The sequence below is a fragment of the Neopelma chrysocephalum genome, unplaced genomic scaffold (genome assembly GCF_003984885.1).
Source record: "Neopelma chrysocephalum unplaced genomic scaffold, ASM398488v2 Primary Assembly neopelma1_25, whole genome shotgun sequence".
Lineage (NCBI taxonomy): Eukaryota > Metazoa > Chordata > Aves > Passeriformes > Pipridae > Neopelma > Neopelma chrysocephalum.
The window spans coordinates 12,652,319-12,668,602 of record NW_020897694.1 but is presented as its reverse complement, the minus strand read 5'-3'; the positions used below and the strand labels follow the sequence as shown (position 1 = coordinate 12,668,602).

At 34.6% G+C, this 16,284-nt stretch overlaps 1 protein-coding gene across 3 annotated transcripts in view; it reads left to right on the top strand.

The window, feature by feature from the left end:
* The window catches only part of KLHL1 (kelch like family member 1), a 207,031-nt gene that overhangs the window by 131,677 nt on the left and 59,070 nt on the right, over nt 1-16,284 (top strand). The gene's annotated exons all lie outside the window — the stretch shown is intronic.

Sequence of the window (16,284 nt, the reverse complement as noted above, 5' to 3'; positions counted from 1 at the left end):
ACTAGCCCTGATTTGAGTGAGAAGTTTATCTAGTTGGCCACTGAGGTCCTTTAGATCTCCCTTCCTGTGAATGCTTCCATGAATCTGTGATTCAGGCTTCAGTTTCTTTTTTTTTTCAGACAACTAAATAGCAATTTTCTTTCATATTTCCATACTATCATTCTCCTTCCAGCTAGTGTACTGGGTCTGGCTGGAGTGGAATAAACTTTTTTTATGGCAGCCCATATGGTGCTGTGCTTTTCACTTATGGTTAAAACAGTGTTGGTAATACACATGTGTTTTGGCTATTGCTGAGCAGTGCTTATACAGCTCAGACGGTTGACTGGTTTTGTTTTGTTTTACATTCCAATATAAAATGTGCAAAGGAAACAGTCAAATATGACAATTTTTAAATGTTTCATTGTCAAAAATGAGCTCTTTATTTTTCAACATCTATGCCAATGGAGAAGGTCACACACGACACTATGCATAATTGCAGCGTTCAAAGTAGTTTGTTTTTTTTTAATCTGCCAACCACTTAAAAAACAGTATCTTAAGTTGTTCACACAGCATTCGCACCTCTAGCTCTTATTGTGTAGAATGATCATGAAAGCTTTGTTAGTTACTGGTCCCTGCACTAGTTCTGAATAATAATTTTCTTTATAATAACATAATTTTCTTTATTATTTATATATTTCTTTATAATTACTATCTTCAAGATCTACCAATAAGTTAATGAATTAAGTGAGGCTATTGGCGGTAGTCAGATGAAAGGAGTACAACTGTTTTGTCTGTTCTGTGAATTGCTGAAAATTATGAAAAAAAATAAAAAGTTTACTTTCCTTTTCAATAGTCTTATGTAAATTATCAGGTTATGTATGTATGTATGTGTGTGTAAGGTATGTAATGGTCTCATTCTTATCTAGGTTCCCTTTCTCATGAAAGGCTGGACCAGAAGATCTTTCAGAGTCACTTCCATCCTAGGCTGTTCTGTGGTTCTGTGATTCTGTGGTTCCGTGGTTTCACGGTATATAAAGTATCTGTTGAAACAACTTAGAGGCAAGATTTCAGACTGCTTTTATATTCATAAACTTTAAACCTGCTACAGATTCTAAATATATGGTTCACAAGTATAGCTGCATTTGTCCAATCAATAGAGATTTTACTACATCTAGACATGCCTTACTTTGCTTACCCCTGAACTGCTATTTGCATGTAAACCAGTGATCCAAAAATTACCAAGCTGTGTTTTAGCTCTTTATCCATAATGTTAAAGGCAATTCCTTATATAATTGTTGTCTCACATGATTGACACTTACGTATACACTACTAAAACAGTTGTGTTAACCTGAAAATTAATTCCATTGTGTACCTTTCAGAAAATTTCTCTATCATTTTCATTGCACTGAGAATTAACTGAAGAGCTCTCTGGAAAGAAGCCAGGTCAAAATTAGCAGCTAATGATTGAACCTTTGAGAAAAAAAGATTTGGGTTCCTCACTTTTGAATTCACTAAAAAAGATGAAGTCATAGACTGCAAAGATTATTAACAGTTTGGAAAGATTGTACTGAGATCCTCTTAAAATGAATGTTTAAATTTATAGCCTGAGTTTTCATGATACCTCATTTCAGTCTCCAGGTGCAGTAATTATGTTGGCAATGTAGTCAGACTTAAATAGTACGATATCAAACAATGTAATTCATAATTCAATAGCAGAATTATCAGAAGCTAAGCAGTATTAACATGTTAAAAGGAAAGTATCATGAAGATGAAAATGAAATAATAGAACCTGCCACGTTACCATAGAACTTTTTTGCTCCTTTCATTTGACTGTAACGATCTGCTAAACTTAAACAGTTTACATTTCTTCATTCAAGTCAAACTAAGAAAGATTGGTGGCTTGACCAATATAAGAAATTGTTTCACATTTAGTCACTTCCTTTCAATAGGCATTGCAGATATGTTGGTCCATACAGAGAACATATCTTAATTTGTGCTTATTTCACTTTCCTTGACTTACTGACAATAGTTTGTCTAATGCAGCTCAAGATGTCACCTGTCTTCTTTGAGACACAGGCACAGTGCTGGCTCCTGTTCTGACAAGCTGCTTTCCAGCTGGCTGGCCCCCAGCCTATATTAGTGCATGAACGTACATACATATACACATGGACATAAACATATACATTTATTTCCTTCTTTTATTGTAGAATGTTCTTATAAACCTTTTCCTTAAAGGTGAAATTCCACAGTTGTCTACCCTTGTCTGCACTTGAAGCTAAAACATTAACTTCTGGCCATGAAGGCAAACAGCGTAGAAGAGTTTATATCTATTCAGCTGTATTTTCCTTTTCTTTCTCTCTACCTTTTTCAAAACAGAATAGTTTCTTCTGTGTTTGTATTTCCTGTTCCCTGACTCAAGCTGTATCTAGAAACATTCAGTGCAATTCATCAGCATGTTTGAACCTCTGCCTATTTTGATTACTAATGATGTAATCACATTTACTAAGATGAAAAGCTGGTTTCTGCTGTTTGTCTATACATAGTGTAATGTATCTGTTAATGTTGAGTCTACAGCACGAGCCAAAAATGTATGCATCTTCTATTGGGCAAAACATTATTTCATGGTGTTTTTTAAGAGTGCAAGAAGTTGCTAATGACGCTTGGGCTGCTGAAGGAATTTACAAGCAAGAGTTAGAAGTTAACGGAGTACCTAGAATAGCATGACAGTAAAGAGTGATGATGTTGCACTTTAGGTTTCAGTGTTTCTCAGCAAAGATGTGTATGATATAAAGACCACAAATATTTCCTTGTAGAAACGGTTAAGCACCAGTGTGCTATGTTTATAATGGCTGTTCTTTGCAACTGTTTGTAACAGCAGATCACTGGTTAACGGGGAAACTTAAAAATAGCATAGGATAAAGCATAGGTGTTACTGCCTTTTCCTCTGCAACCCTTTTAATGATATCACTTTCAGAGGCTTTGCAAATCACATCAGTAGAATATTGCGTAGTCTTTGAGTACTGTGACTGTGGCTCAGATTCAGTAAATCTAATATAGGCATCTAAATTAGATTTCTTGCCCAGGAGCAGAAACAATGCAGTCCTTATAAAATGAAGTACTTAAATACCCTGTAACTCACTGGAGAGAAAGTGAATGGGTCCACATGGGTCCTGTTCTTATTTATAGAGACATGCTGTAGGTAACCTGTAGAAAATGCTAAGCCTCTAAATCCCCTTAGAATGCACACATTACATCTGACTGTACATGATTTTAAAAGTGTATATGAATTTGCATGTAGTAATGGTGTAGAAGCCCTTTAAATCCTAGCTTGGATAACTGACATTATGAGGCAAACTTTTAAATTCCTTCACCAGCTCAGCTAGCATTTGGCAAAGAGGTACTGCCAAAAAAAAGCAAATTACCCACGCAGTTGTCAGACTTAGGTTCATCAAGTTCTGACCTTTTCAATATATATTGAGCTAGATGAAACAACTGAAGGTTCCTTTGCTTAGCAAAAATGGAGGGAATCATTCTATGTCAATCAATCTTTAAATTTCTTCTTCAGAGCAGTGTGATTGATAATATGAAATGAGAAGCTTTTTCAGTTCTCTAACCACCTCTAGCATCACTAAAGAAGTGCAGCTTATAAGAATTTGCACCTGACTGAGTTCTAAGCTGTTTAGAGTGGTTCTTGCCTACTGGTCTGGGGTAAATGCGAAGTATGTGCATATATTCAGTCATACTCTACAACATTTTGTGAATTCTTTCAATCATTTCTGGATGAATTACATACCAGGAGATTATAACTTGAATCTGAAAAGACTAAAGGTATGATACAGCTTCTTATTCACCTTTGTGTTTCCACATCAGCTGAATTCCTAACCTCCCACTATAGGCATTGAAGATCTAGTGCACTTTCCAACACACAGGAACAAACCTGTGTGCTGATTTGAGAGGTTCCATGATCATGTTTTCTGGGTCCCAGCAGATTATCTGGAAGCATTCCTTCATAAATCCAGTGCCGTATTTACTGGCCCTGTGTGGATTCTTAGATGCCATGTGGCATGTCAAATGGTGCTAAATGCTTGGTTTTGTGCAAGTGGATTAAGCAATTACTCAATTTGAATGTCAGCTTCTATCAGAATAATATAAATTTGGGAATGTGAGGAAGTTTGACAGTATTTTTAAAGTAATATATATGTTTATTTAAATTAAATAAAAATTAATTAATTAACTTAGTAATTAATAAATTCTCAGTCCATAAAAAATTACATTTCAGAAAAGCTTCTAGAATTAACTTATCATTGTAGGGGAAATTTGGGCCCAAAATTTCTATTACCTGTGAAGTGACAATTAGTTGAGTATAGTCAGTACAAACAAGCTAATCTGTTTTTTCTCTACTTTTCTTAGATGGATCATACAGTAAAGCTAACTTACTCATCCTCCTTGTCAGAGGATACTTTACCTGAACAAAGATATGATAGTTCAGTGCAGTGTGCAGATACAATCCAAAGGGATTTGCTTTGTTGTTTTTCTTTTTTATCTTCTAGCTAATTCTAAAATTGTCCAGAAGTCCTGTCAATATGGCTGGCATTTCTTGTGTAGATAAGTGACATGTGAGCATTTGTAAACAATGAAAATGATAACCATTCAAGACAGTTATGTGTGATGTTCATTTCCAAATGCATTTGTCTATCAGTAAAGTTTAGTGAATACCAGTAAATATCAGTAAAGCATCACTAAATGCTTTGAAGCTGTCATGGGGTGCTGTTCAAATAAAAAGTTGTGACAACATAATTCTATAATACTATTCATCTGACACACGGGCAACTTACCTGACTTTTTATTGAGTGTCTCATGATATACTGGGCATATGGTTTGCTGCTAAATATTTTTGGGGTATTTTTGTATAGTGGAAGAGTGTATTTTCACTAGTTAAATCACTTTTGGAAGTGATCATAAAATACTTGGGGAATGATAATGATGCATAAAAAATGCAAACCTTGTCTCTCTTCAGTTGTGCCTCCACAGGTCATGCAAACATAACTTATTGAATGTAGTGAAGGCAAAGATCAGTCATTGCTCTCAACAATTGTTAACAATGGGTAGTTTTAAAAGCATAAACCATTATTATTGTTGACTTCATTGAAATCTGTTATTTTAAGTAAAGAAGGAAGGAAAAAGGGAGGTCTGAGATATGGGTTGGACTTACCCTCCATAATGTTATGTCTCTATTTTTTGCACTGTAGTGCTGTTTTTTGCATTCTTACTTCTCCCTTAAATTGATGTAGCATAATAGGAAAGCAAATAATAAGAAACATTTCCTTTTCTATTTCTAGTTGAGCCATCAACATTTTGGAGATTATGTATGTCCTTAAAGAATTCTTCATATTAGTAACATTTAAACTTGAAATACTATCTGGAAAAGGTGCTTAAATAGACAGTTCCCCTTCTTTGTGAGTTTTTCCTATCCATCCTTTTTGCCTATTTCTAGGACATGAAGATTATATTTGAATAAGGAGAACATCATTTATGGGGGAAGCAAGCTTCTTTTATATTTTATTTCTTTGTATTTATTCTCATATAAGAGTTTTATGAAAGTGACATGAATTTTGGTAAATTACAGCTAGCTGCAGTTAATAGGTAATTGCAGTTAAAAATAAAAAGCCGGTAATTTCCAGTAATTTTTAAATGTAGACTATTAGTTTCTATTGACTGAATAACATTTGTGTTCTGTTTGTTAGCATCTTTCGTGGTTTTACCTTATCTTCTATTTGATTTATCACTTTCAGAGAAAAAAATAGAATTTTATTCAGAAGCGCTTCAAATAAAGACATCTACCTTTAAACCAAAGGAGACCAGACAATAAAAACACTTTGTCACAGGCCTTGTCTTTGTTGGTTGGGGCATTTTTTATATTTTCTCCTTTTTTTTAATGTGATTTTCTTTTTGTTCAACTTCCTTTTGAATGCAATTTGACCTCTAGAACCTTTCTTATTTCTTAAGAAGTATTTTAACATTAATGCAAAATGTATATTGTTCTCGGAATTCCGATCTTAATTTTTTATCTCAGGAAGTAGAGAAGAAAAAATTCCAAGGTACTCTAAGAGATATTCATCCCACCTAACTTTATCTAAATAAATACTTAATAATTAATAAATAAATACCAAATAAATAATTACTAAATAATTACTTTAAGAAGGGACTTTTTTCCTAAACTGAATAACATTTGAATCATTAATACATCAGGATGATAAGTGAATTGGTCAAATTAGTACAAGTTTGAAAGATAGACCCAGTAGTACTGGTAGTTCAACAAAAGTCAGTATGTGTGACAAAAAAGCATGGGCATTTTAACAAATTAAGTTTAAGTTTAAACAGCATCATAGAAGAAAACAAGAGTCCACTTATGGAAAATAATACTGAAGATTTTAATAAATGGCCTCCATAAATCATAAGCTTTGGGGAAGAGTTACTGTGAAAGTGATTTCAACACCACAGTTTAATTACTTGCTACAGATACTACCAATGAATATTCCAATTCCATTGCTTAGTTTATTCAAGAGGAGGGGGGGAAAGTGAGTTTCTTCATTTCTGTATCAAATGTACAGCCTCCGAGAATGTGTGTGTAAATAGTTGATTGTTTCTCTAATATGTTTATTAGGGTAATGTAATGACAGGTTAGGGAAAACAAATTTCAACTATGCTCTATTCTTCTTGGTCTGGGTTGGGTTTTGTACCCTGATGTGAGGGGAGAATAGGGAGGATTCAGGATTATAACTGAAGGGTAGAAAGCCAGTTTAAAATTTCTTCTGAATATGAAGTTATAATGTGTGTGCAAAAAGGAGAATTGCAAATCAATTAAATACTGACAAATTTCTTCTGCCAGTGACTATGATCATCAAAACTTAGTAGATGTCAGAATTCAGTTTTTAGACAGAAAACCCAATTAATTTTTTTTTTCAAAATCCCAGTCCAAAACCATTCACTATTGCTGCCATGTGACTAATCTCTTTGCAATATATTATCATCTGCATACATACAGAGATCACAGACTTGCAGTCACAATAACAAAAGTCTGTGGTGTCTAAGCAGTAAATCTTAATGTAGATTTTCGTAGTAGAAATGATTAGCCATATGTTGCAAAGAAGAACTCGTCTAGAGTTTCTTAAAGATGCTTAAGTCTGATGCATCTTATTGCTGGGAAGAAAGTAATCTTTCTATGAGAATATAAAAATCTGAGGGATTTAGTATAGCCTTTCTTCTTGCATTAGTTGAGCAGCTGGCTTGACTAACACATTATGAATAATTTAGTCCAGAAGCAACAAAAATGCTGAATTTCATGTACTGAATATTTGTGTTACTACAGCAAAGTGCCTGGAAATCTCTGAGATAAAGCAACTTCACTGAAACCATTAATTAAACATGAATAACAAAAAAAGAATTCCAAACAGATCCAGGATGTTCAATGAGCTGAAAGAAGATGGTAGAAAACAAAGCAAAATAAGACATGCTAAATTTGGGAAATTATTAATTGCAGATATTTTTCATTATTTTATTTCTAAGACAATATATGGAAATAGTTGTTTTAAAAGCAAGTAAAAACTCAAAATTATAAATTAGATATAAAGTTTTTAAAAAATTTCAATTTAAGGCCCCTCATTGCAAGTCAAGTGAGTAAAGCAGATGATTATGTTGGATTTAGCTCAATTCATTCAACTCCTAGCAAAACAAAAAGGTCTTTAAGTAGTATTGCTAAGGTTCATATGGATAAAATGAGTTTAGAAATGGAGTTTGAACTTTAGCTCTATACATGATCGATTTGAGACCTTGTGATCTCTATGTTTAAGGGTCCCAAAAAAAGGTAACAACTTTTCTATTCATTTTTTAAAATTAAAGAGGAGAGTGAAGGAATGTTTAAGTGTTTTCATTTACTTCAGAGAAGAATCTATTTGTAAATCCAGATTTGTATAAAGAATGACACTGTTGGTAATACCTTAATATATCTTCAAAGTGCAAAAAATGGTGGAAATTAATTTTATGACTGCTATACATTATACTTTCAAAATATAGTAATTTAAAAGAAAAAGTTAAAAGAATTTGTAAATATATTTGTAGTAAATTCATAATTATATGATTCTTGAAGTGGTACGTTCTGTTATGTAAAATTAAGTTAATTTTGTGTGTACAAAGCTGGCCCAATTTTCAAATTCATATATAATTTCTGATGTATTTTTGAGCACTTTCTAAATTTTAATTTGAATTTTAAAAGTTTTTTAATTTATTCTTTTTCTCTGATTATAAATCTTAAATATGCTAATAATGTATGCTTAATCAATAGTCCCAAATACTTTCTCACATAAACAGTGCAAACATGCTGTTATTGTCTTTCCTATTTTCTTAGGATTTTTTTCATGAATGCTTCATTTCATATGTATAAAATTAAAATTTGTTTTGTATTTTTCTTTATTTGAAAATATTACTAATGACTGAAATATCTTGCTGATTTTACTTGAAATACTTAATAGTATTACTAGTGGAAACCATTTAAATTTCTAATGCAGGAATGTAAATGAATATCATGCATTGTCAAGAAAGGTATAATGGTCTCTTACTAAATCTGTTCTTTTCAAGAATAGATGTTAAGCGGAATATTTACTTTATGTTGCAAGAGCAAAAATTAAAGTGATATTGAAAGAAGGCATATTTTAATTCCATTCCCCATACCTTTCTGTAGTGAATTTCATAATTATCTTTTATTTTTATCTTGAACAAAGGAAGAAAATTAATTTAGAGCTAACAAATAGTATTGGAGAATTCTGGATTCTAATATAATTTTATCCACCTTTACAAGCATGTAAGCACCTTCACACAAAAACTGTGCAGTATGGAGGTTTAAGATTTGAAAAGCGGGTGTTGTGGTTTAACCCTAGCCAGCAACTCAGCCCTACACAGCTGCTTGTTCACCCCCTGCCCCTAGTGGGATGAGAGAGAGAATCAGAAGGAAAAGTAAAAGTGAGAAAACTCATGGGTTGAGATAAAGACAGTTAATAAGTGAAGCAAAAGCTGTGTGAATAAGCAGTACAAGGAATTGAACACCAAGCAGGTGTTCAACCATCTGCAGGAAACAGTAAGGGTGATTTGGAAAAACAAAACAAAACAAAACAAAACAAAACAAAAAAAGCAAAAACCAAACCAAACCAAAAACAAAACGAAACAAAAAAAAAAAAAGAAAAAAAAAGAAAAATAAGCTTACATCACTTCTAGGGGAAAAAAGTGCTTTATTACCTGGATAGTGAAAGGCAACATTCTTTTCTACCTAAGTTTTAACAAGATTTATAATAATATAAAATCACAGTTTAAGTGAAACCTATTTAAACCCAATTTAAACCTAGTTAGTGAGATTAGCATTTAAATTATCTGTCATCAATTTTATTTCAGTTTTTAGTAGTGGCTGATGTCTATTCAATTCCTGTAGACTAAACTAAAGATATTATTCATGTCAACCAAGATTTTAATCTGAGAGAAAACAGAGATATATTAATTCAGGAAGAATCTTGAATTATTGATACATGACCAAATTTATTCATAGAGAAGTTGATCTGCTTGGTATGCTATTGATAATATTAGCTCAGTACACTGTTGTTTCTACTTATAAGCCCTACATTAATTGGGTTATTATAAAGTTTGTTTTCAAGATGTTCTTGGAAAAAGAAATAACAAAACTATTTACAATCACTACATAATTGCCCTGAAAAACATATGTCTCCAAAATCAATTTACTCTGAAACATGTAAATGGCAGTTGTTGATCCATTACCAGTTGCAGAACAGTTCAGCTCTCTCAAGGAATTCTGCACAATTTTTAAAAAAAATCATAGAGTTACAGAATGGTTTCAATTGGATGTGACCTTAAATATCATCTACTTTCAACCCCCCTGCCATGGACAGAGATGTCACCCACTAGACCAGATTGCTCAAAGTCCCATCCAACCTGGCCCTGAACACTGCCAGGGATGGGCATCCACTTTTCTGGGTGACCTGTTCCAGTGTCTTACAATGAAACAAAAAAAAATTAGATTACTTAACTCACTATTATCTTTATCCCGTAAGTTCAAAACTTTTTAAGTATAAAGCTTAAACATTATTAAACAATAGTCTTTGTAACAAGAGCATTTTTATCCAATAGAAGTAGCTCAGAATTTATTTGTTTCATAAAAAAAGAAGTAGCACTTTGTGGGGGACTTTTTATCCTTCATGTTTGCGGTGGAGAACAAATAACCTAATTGATATTTCTTAAAATGGGTATATTTATATATAGTTCTAATCAGATTAGCAATTAATTAAGTTGAAATCTTCAATTACAATAGTATTACAGGCATTTCTTGCAATTGTATTACAGACAGAAAACATGAAGTGTCAAAAATTTATTCCTTTCACCACATTTGGCAGCTGAAATGCTTGCATTCATATGCCAATATTATGATGTAGGAATAATGACCTCTACCAGCTTTAGACAGATAAAAAATTCTTCTACTTGGAGCTTTGTCCATAGAAACACAGTGTTTCCTAACAACTAGAGCAGCGTAAGCATGGTAGGACTTTGAAAGTATAACTAATCTTATAGAAAGTTTCAAATTAGTAGTTTTATACTTTCCAGAAATTCCTATGAACCCTTTATTTGCTTTTCATTTTAGTCTGTACAAAGAGCAATCATGACCTTACCTTTCAGAAGTCTCTATTCTTTCCTGGTAGCTGCATTACTATGATCATCAACAGTAACCAGCCGTAACAAATCTGTACATGGAACAAGACTCATAAAAGGACAATGATGGCTAATCAAATATCTCTCTTGAAAACCATTCAATGTGCAAACTTTCAGATTTTTCTTTCATATGGTAATGTGTTTCTCTGACTCAAGGTTGTCAAATGACTTCAGATGTGTTTTGGGTCAAGAAAGAGACTTATGGGCTTTGTTAAATGAAATGTGCCATAAAAATCCACATTTCATTCATTCACAATTCATTTAAAGGACTTTAAACTTTTTGTTCTTCTCTTACAATTATTAATGCTATTAAGATAATTCTAATCCTCTGTTCCACATGACATTGGCATGTAAGTTTCTAAGGGCACAGGACTCTTTAAGGTTTTTCACAGGGAGAATGCATCTAGATACTGGGATAGTTTTTGGAGAACTGAAAGTTGCTTTCTGTCTGTGATAAAATTAGTGATTGGGTATGAAATTTAATATTAATCAGGGTATAGAATAATTATATGTTCTTAAGGACTATTCAAGACTATAAATCATAATAGACATGGGCAGATAGAGACCACATAACTCATAATTTGCAATGATGCTGTCCCTCTTTTGGCAGCAATTATCTGTTGGATTACAGATTAAAAATTTTGCGTGTGCTTATTATTTAACTTTGGCATGCAGGGAGTACTTTCTCAGGTTATTTTATAGCCCTGATATCTGTCCTGGAGGAAATACCCATGTTTTTCTTTTTAGTGGTAGGAATCCAATGGTGTTTCATCATCTCCCCTTTTAGATAATTACTGTGTCTGAGGCACATAACAGGGTGGTGGAATTTGAGGTTTAGCTCATCCTGAGTGAATATTGTCACACCTTGCACTTTTCACAAGGTAGAAAGCTCTCTCTAAATAACCAGGAATTGTTCAGTGTCTCTTCACAAATATGAGGTTACTATGACAGTTTTTCTCTAGTAGTGGCTAAATTTCATCCTAGATGACACATGTTCAACAGGGTAGAAAGGGACCCATCCTATTTCTCAGATGATCAATTATGTAGAATAAGTGCGATTTCACTAAATATCACTCGAATCAACTATTCAAATCACTTCAATAGCTGGAAATCACTTTCATAACAGCAGGCTGGGGGAGATCTGTCAGGAAGCAGTAAACGCAGAGATGCTCCCCAAGGAAGGAAGGTGGGAGCTGAGAGTAACAGCAAGGCAGGCAGCAATCAGTGAAGTCTCATGGTGCACCTATTGTCAGTTAGTGAACCAAAACTCCTCCTTTTGAGCTCATTAGATTTGACTTTCCTTTTGGCAGTACTTGAGTACTTTACACTCCAGATCTCCAACTGAATGTGCTTCGCTGAGTTGAAACATGCCAGCTCTCTGCAGCATGGAGTTGAAAGTAATTTGGAAGTACATCTGAGAAAGCACTGTTCAGGGTTTTAGCTAGGAAAAATGAGAAACATGATGACACAGTTACAAAAATTCTCAGGATATTGCTAGTCTGAGAAGTTCTAGCAATGCTAAAATTAACTATACTGGAGTAGCATTGATATGGATCTTCTGAGAAGTGACAGCTCTTTGAATTTCCACATGTTACAAAGCCCAGCAATCTTCATTTAATGTTAGATAAAATTCTCTTTTAATGAAGCATGTCATAGCCATGGAAGAGCTAGCTGAACATAATATAGCTTTCAGGGAAACATCCTTATTAACTGAATTTCCTGATCAAGTGCATCCTGATTTAATAAAAATATATTGATTATCCTGATATAATAAGGAAAGATAACTATGGAGTAGAAAAAAATTGAAGCAGATTATTGAGATTTAGACAACATGACACAATTAGCTTTATATGACTTCTGGTTTCTAAATAGTAGCTTCAATTTCAGTTTCTTCTTTTTTCCCCTCACTCGCAGGGTTTAGCCTTAAGGAGATTCAAAAATACAGTATTTATCAAAAGTCAGCCTATGTGCTAAAAAAAATGAGTAGGAGGGATAAATAAATATTTTTCTTAAAATTATTGTTCCCGTATCTTTACAGTTGGGAAAAGACATTGGAATAGTATGTTTTGCATTATATGATTGATTCTTTTTCTTTTACTGTTATTTTTATAGTAAGTTAGGGTAGGCTTTTTGGCAAAAAAATAAAGAAAAAGGTTTTCATGATTTGGACACTGAGTACATTTTTTTTGAGGGAAATGAACACGGGTTTCTGTCTGCTTTAATTTATTTTTTTTTTCCATTTCTAAGGTGAATTTCTAATTGGAAAGAAAAAGAGATGCAGCTTGCATTTGTGCTTGGTGTGTGAAATCTCAGGATTTTGGGACAGAACAGTGTTTATGGATTATTAATTCTTTATTTGAAACACCTGGTAACTCATTTGAAAGATCTCAGAGATAAATATTTACTTTAAGGGCCTAGGCACAGATTGGAACCTCTGAATAAAGAAGGAACAGTCCAACAAGAAATCACAAATATTATTGTTGGACTTTGATCCTTACTGATATAATAAGCTTTCCATAAAGACCCTTGACATCAATTCCATTAATTCCATTAAGCATTGGAAAGTATATATAACTTAATATTACCTCAAATTTGTGCAGAGAAAATTTGATAATTTGATTTCTTAGCTCTCTTGTGCCTGTATTCTGCTAAGTTAATGTTGACAGAGTACACCGTTCAGTTCAGTAGTCCTAAATGTACATTAAATCATCTTGCAAGCAAAGGCATCATCCTGCTTAAACTCTGAATATGATTTGTCTTCGGGTCTTTGATTTTTTAGTCCACTGACAGTCTGCTGAACACTTTAGAGGAAAAAAAATCACAAAAAGAATATATAAAAAATCTTAACAGTATGAGATAAAAATTAACCTAGTGTTCTGAAAATACTCAACACCATTGCTTATTAGCATACTTTAATATTCTTATTTAGAAACATTAATTGCATCCTAACCAGAACAGGCACACACAAACACACAAAAACCCTTATCGCACAATCACAGAATCATAGAAGGTGACCTTGAAGGTTATCTAGTTCCAACCCCTCTGCCATGGGCAGGGATGCCTTCTGCTAGATTGGGTTGCTCAGAGCCCCATCTAACCTGGCCTTGAATCTCTCCAGGGATGAGGCATCCACAACTTCTCTGGGCAACCTGTTTGTGTGCCTTGTCACCCTCACAGTAAAGATGTTTTTTCTAATACCTAATCTAAATCTACTCTCCTTCAATTTGAACCCATTCCCCCTGGTCCTGTCACTACAGTGCTTGTAAATAGTCTTGCCCCATCTTCCCTGTAAGTTCCCTTCAGGTACTGGAAGGCCACAATTAGGTCACCCTGAAACCTTCTCTTTTCCAGGCTGAACAATCCCAGCTCTCTACCATTCCTCATAGGAGAGGTGTTCCATCCTTCTGATCATCTTGGTGGTCCCCTCTGGACTCACACAGATTCATGTTCTCCTGTGCTGGGGACCCCAGAGCTGGATGCAGTGCTCCAGATGGGGTCTCTTCAGAGCAGAGGGGCAGAATCACCTCCCATGACCTTCTGGCCACACTGCTTTTGATGCAGCCCAGGATACGATTGGCTTTCTGACCCAGCACGTTGCTGGGTCATACCAGCCTCTCATCCATCAGCACCCCCAAGTCCTTCTCGGCAGGGCTGCTCTCAATCTGTTCATCCCTCAGCCTGAATTGATACCGGGGGTTGCCTCAACCCAGGTGCAGCACCTTGCACTTGGTCTTGTTAAACTGCATGAGATTCCTATGTGCCCACTTCTCGAGCTTGTCTAGGTCCCTCTTCATGTGTGCCATCCCATCCTTCAGGTGTGCCAACCCCACCACTCAGTTTGGTGTCATCTGCAAACTTGTTGATGGTGCACTCGATCCCTCTGTCTATGTCATTAATGAACGTATTATATAATACTGATCCCAGTACGGACCCTTGAGGGACACCACTCATCACTGATGCCCATTGGGACTCTGAGCCTTTGACATCTACCCTCTGGAAGCAACCATCCAAACAGTTCCTAATCCACCTAACATTCCACACATCAAATCCATCACTCCAATTTGAAGAGAAGGATGTTTTGGGGGACCATATCAAAGGCTTTACAGAAGTCCATATAAATGACATCTGTAGGTCTTCCCTTATCCACTGATGTAGTTACTCCATCAAAGAAGGCCAATAGGTTGGTCATACAGGATTTTCCCTTGGTGAAGCTCTGCTGGCTGTCTCACATCACCTTCTTGTCCTCCATGTGCCTTAGCGTAGTTTCTAGGAGGATCTGTTCCAGGCACAGAGGTGAGACTGACAGGTTTAGTTCCCAGTGTCATCCTTTCTTCCCTTTTTAAAGATGTTTCCCTTTTTCCAGTCCCCCGGGACTTCCCCTGACTGCCATGACTTTTCAAATATCGCAGAAAGTAGCTTGGCAGCTACATCAGCCAGTTTCTTCAGGACTCTAGGATGCATTTCATTGGGTCTGATAGACTTGTTCACATTCAGGTTCCTCAGGTGGTCATGAACCTGATCTTTGCTTAGAATAGCAGAGATTTTGCTCCCCCAGTCCCCATCCCACTGTCCATCCACTTGAGAGGCATGGGAAGAGAGGCTGCCATTCAAGACTGAGGCAAAAGACTTGTTAACTACCTCAACCTTGTCTTTGACTGCTATTACCTGTTCACCTTCTAGCAAACAAAATGCTTGCTTTTAATTTCTTGATAATCAGAAGTTTCGCAGCCCTTCCATTGGTATAATGGCTGACAAGATTATAAGCATACACTCATTGGAAAGTTGTTAAAAATAGTAGCTTAAATACCTTCCTGAGAATTGTGTTTTCCTCTACATGCTAGGGAAGGTTAATAAATATGAAAATTAATTGGACTTTAACCATAGACTCAGTTTTCTTGATGCTCAATTTAGATTAAGAAATGCTGAAAAAAAAATCCAGTGATTATTCTACTAATCTTGTACTGACTCTAGCTCATTAAAATTAAGTGTAAAAATATATAGAAATTCTATATTTTATATAATGGCATTACAGTCAATGTGAAAACACTCACAAGCTATGAGAGAAGAGAATAGAATCTTGATATTTAATATCATGAAATTAGATGAGAAGATCGCTTATGTTAGATCAGAGACTTTTTAAAGCACTTATTGATAAAATTTTAGATGACTGCCTTTTTGATTAAAAATAGCAGACTCTGGGCCACTTCCTGTAAAAAAAAGAGACAATATAAAAATTTAAGAATATTTTCAAGTATCATTTATTTTATGTGCAGTTTATTTACAAACATTTATATCAAGCTATTAACCTCAACCATGTGTAGTGACCCCTCTTAAAAATATTACCTTCCAGGAACACAAATGTCTCTCCCTTTTTTTTTTGAATGTGTCTTTATATGTTCTGTCTGTGCCTCATACTGTTTTAATAAAACTCTTGACAACCCAGCACCCTAATCCTTCAGCCTCAAAGCACTTATATTATAGATGGAAGTACATATTGTTTTAATCTGACCACAGTATTAAAGCCTCTTTAGTGATTTCATT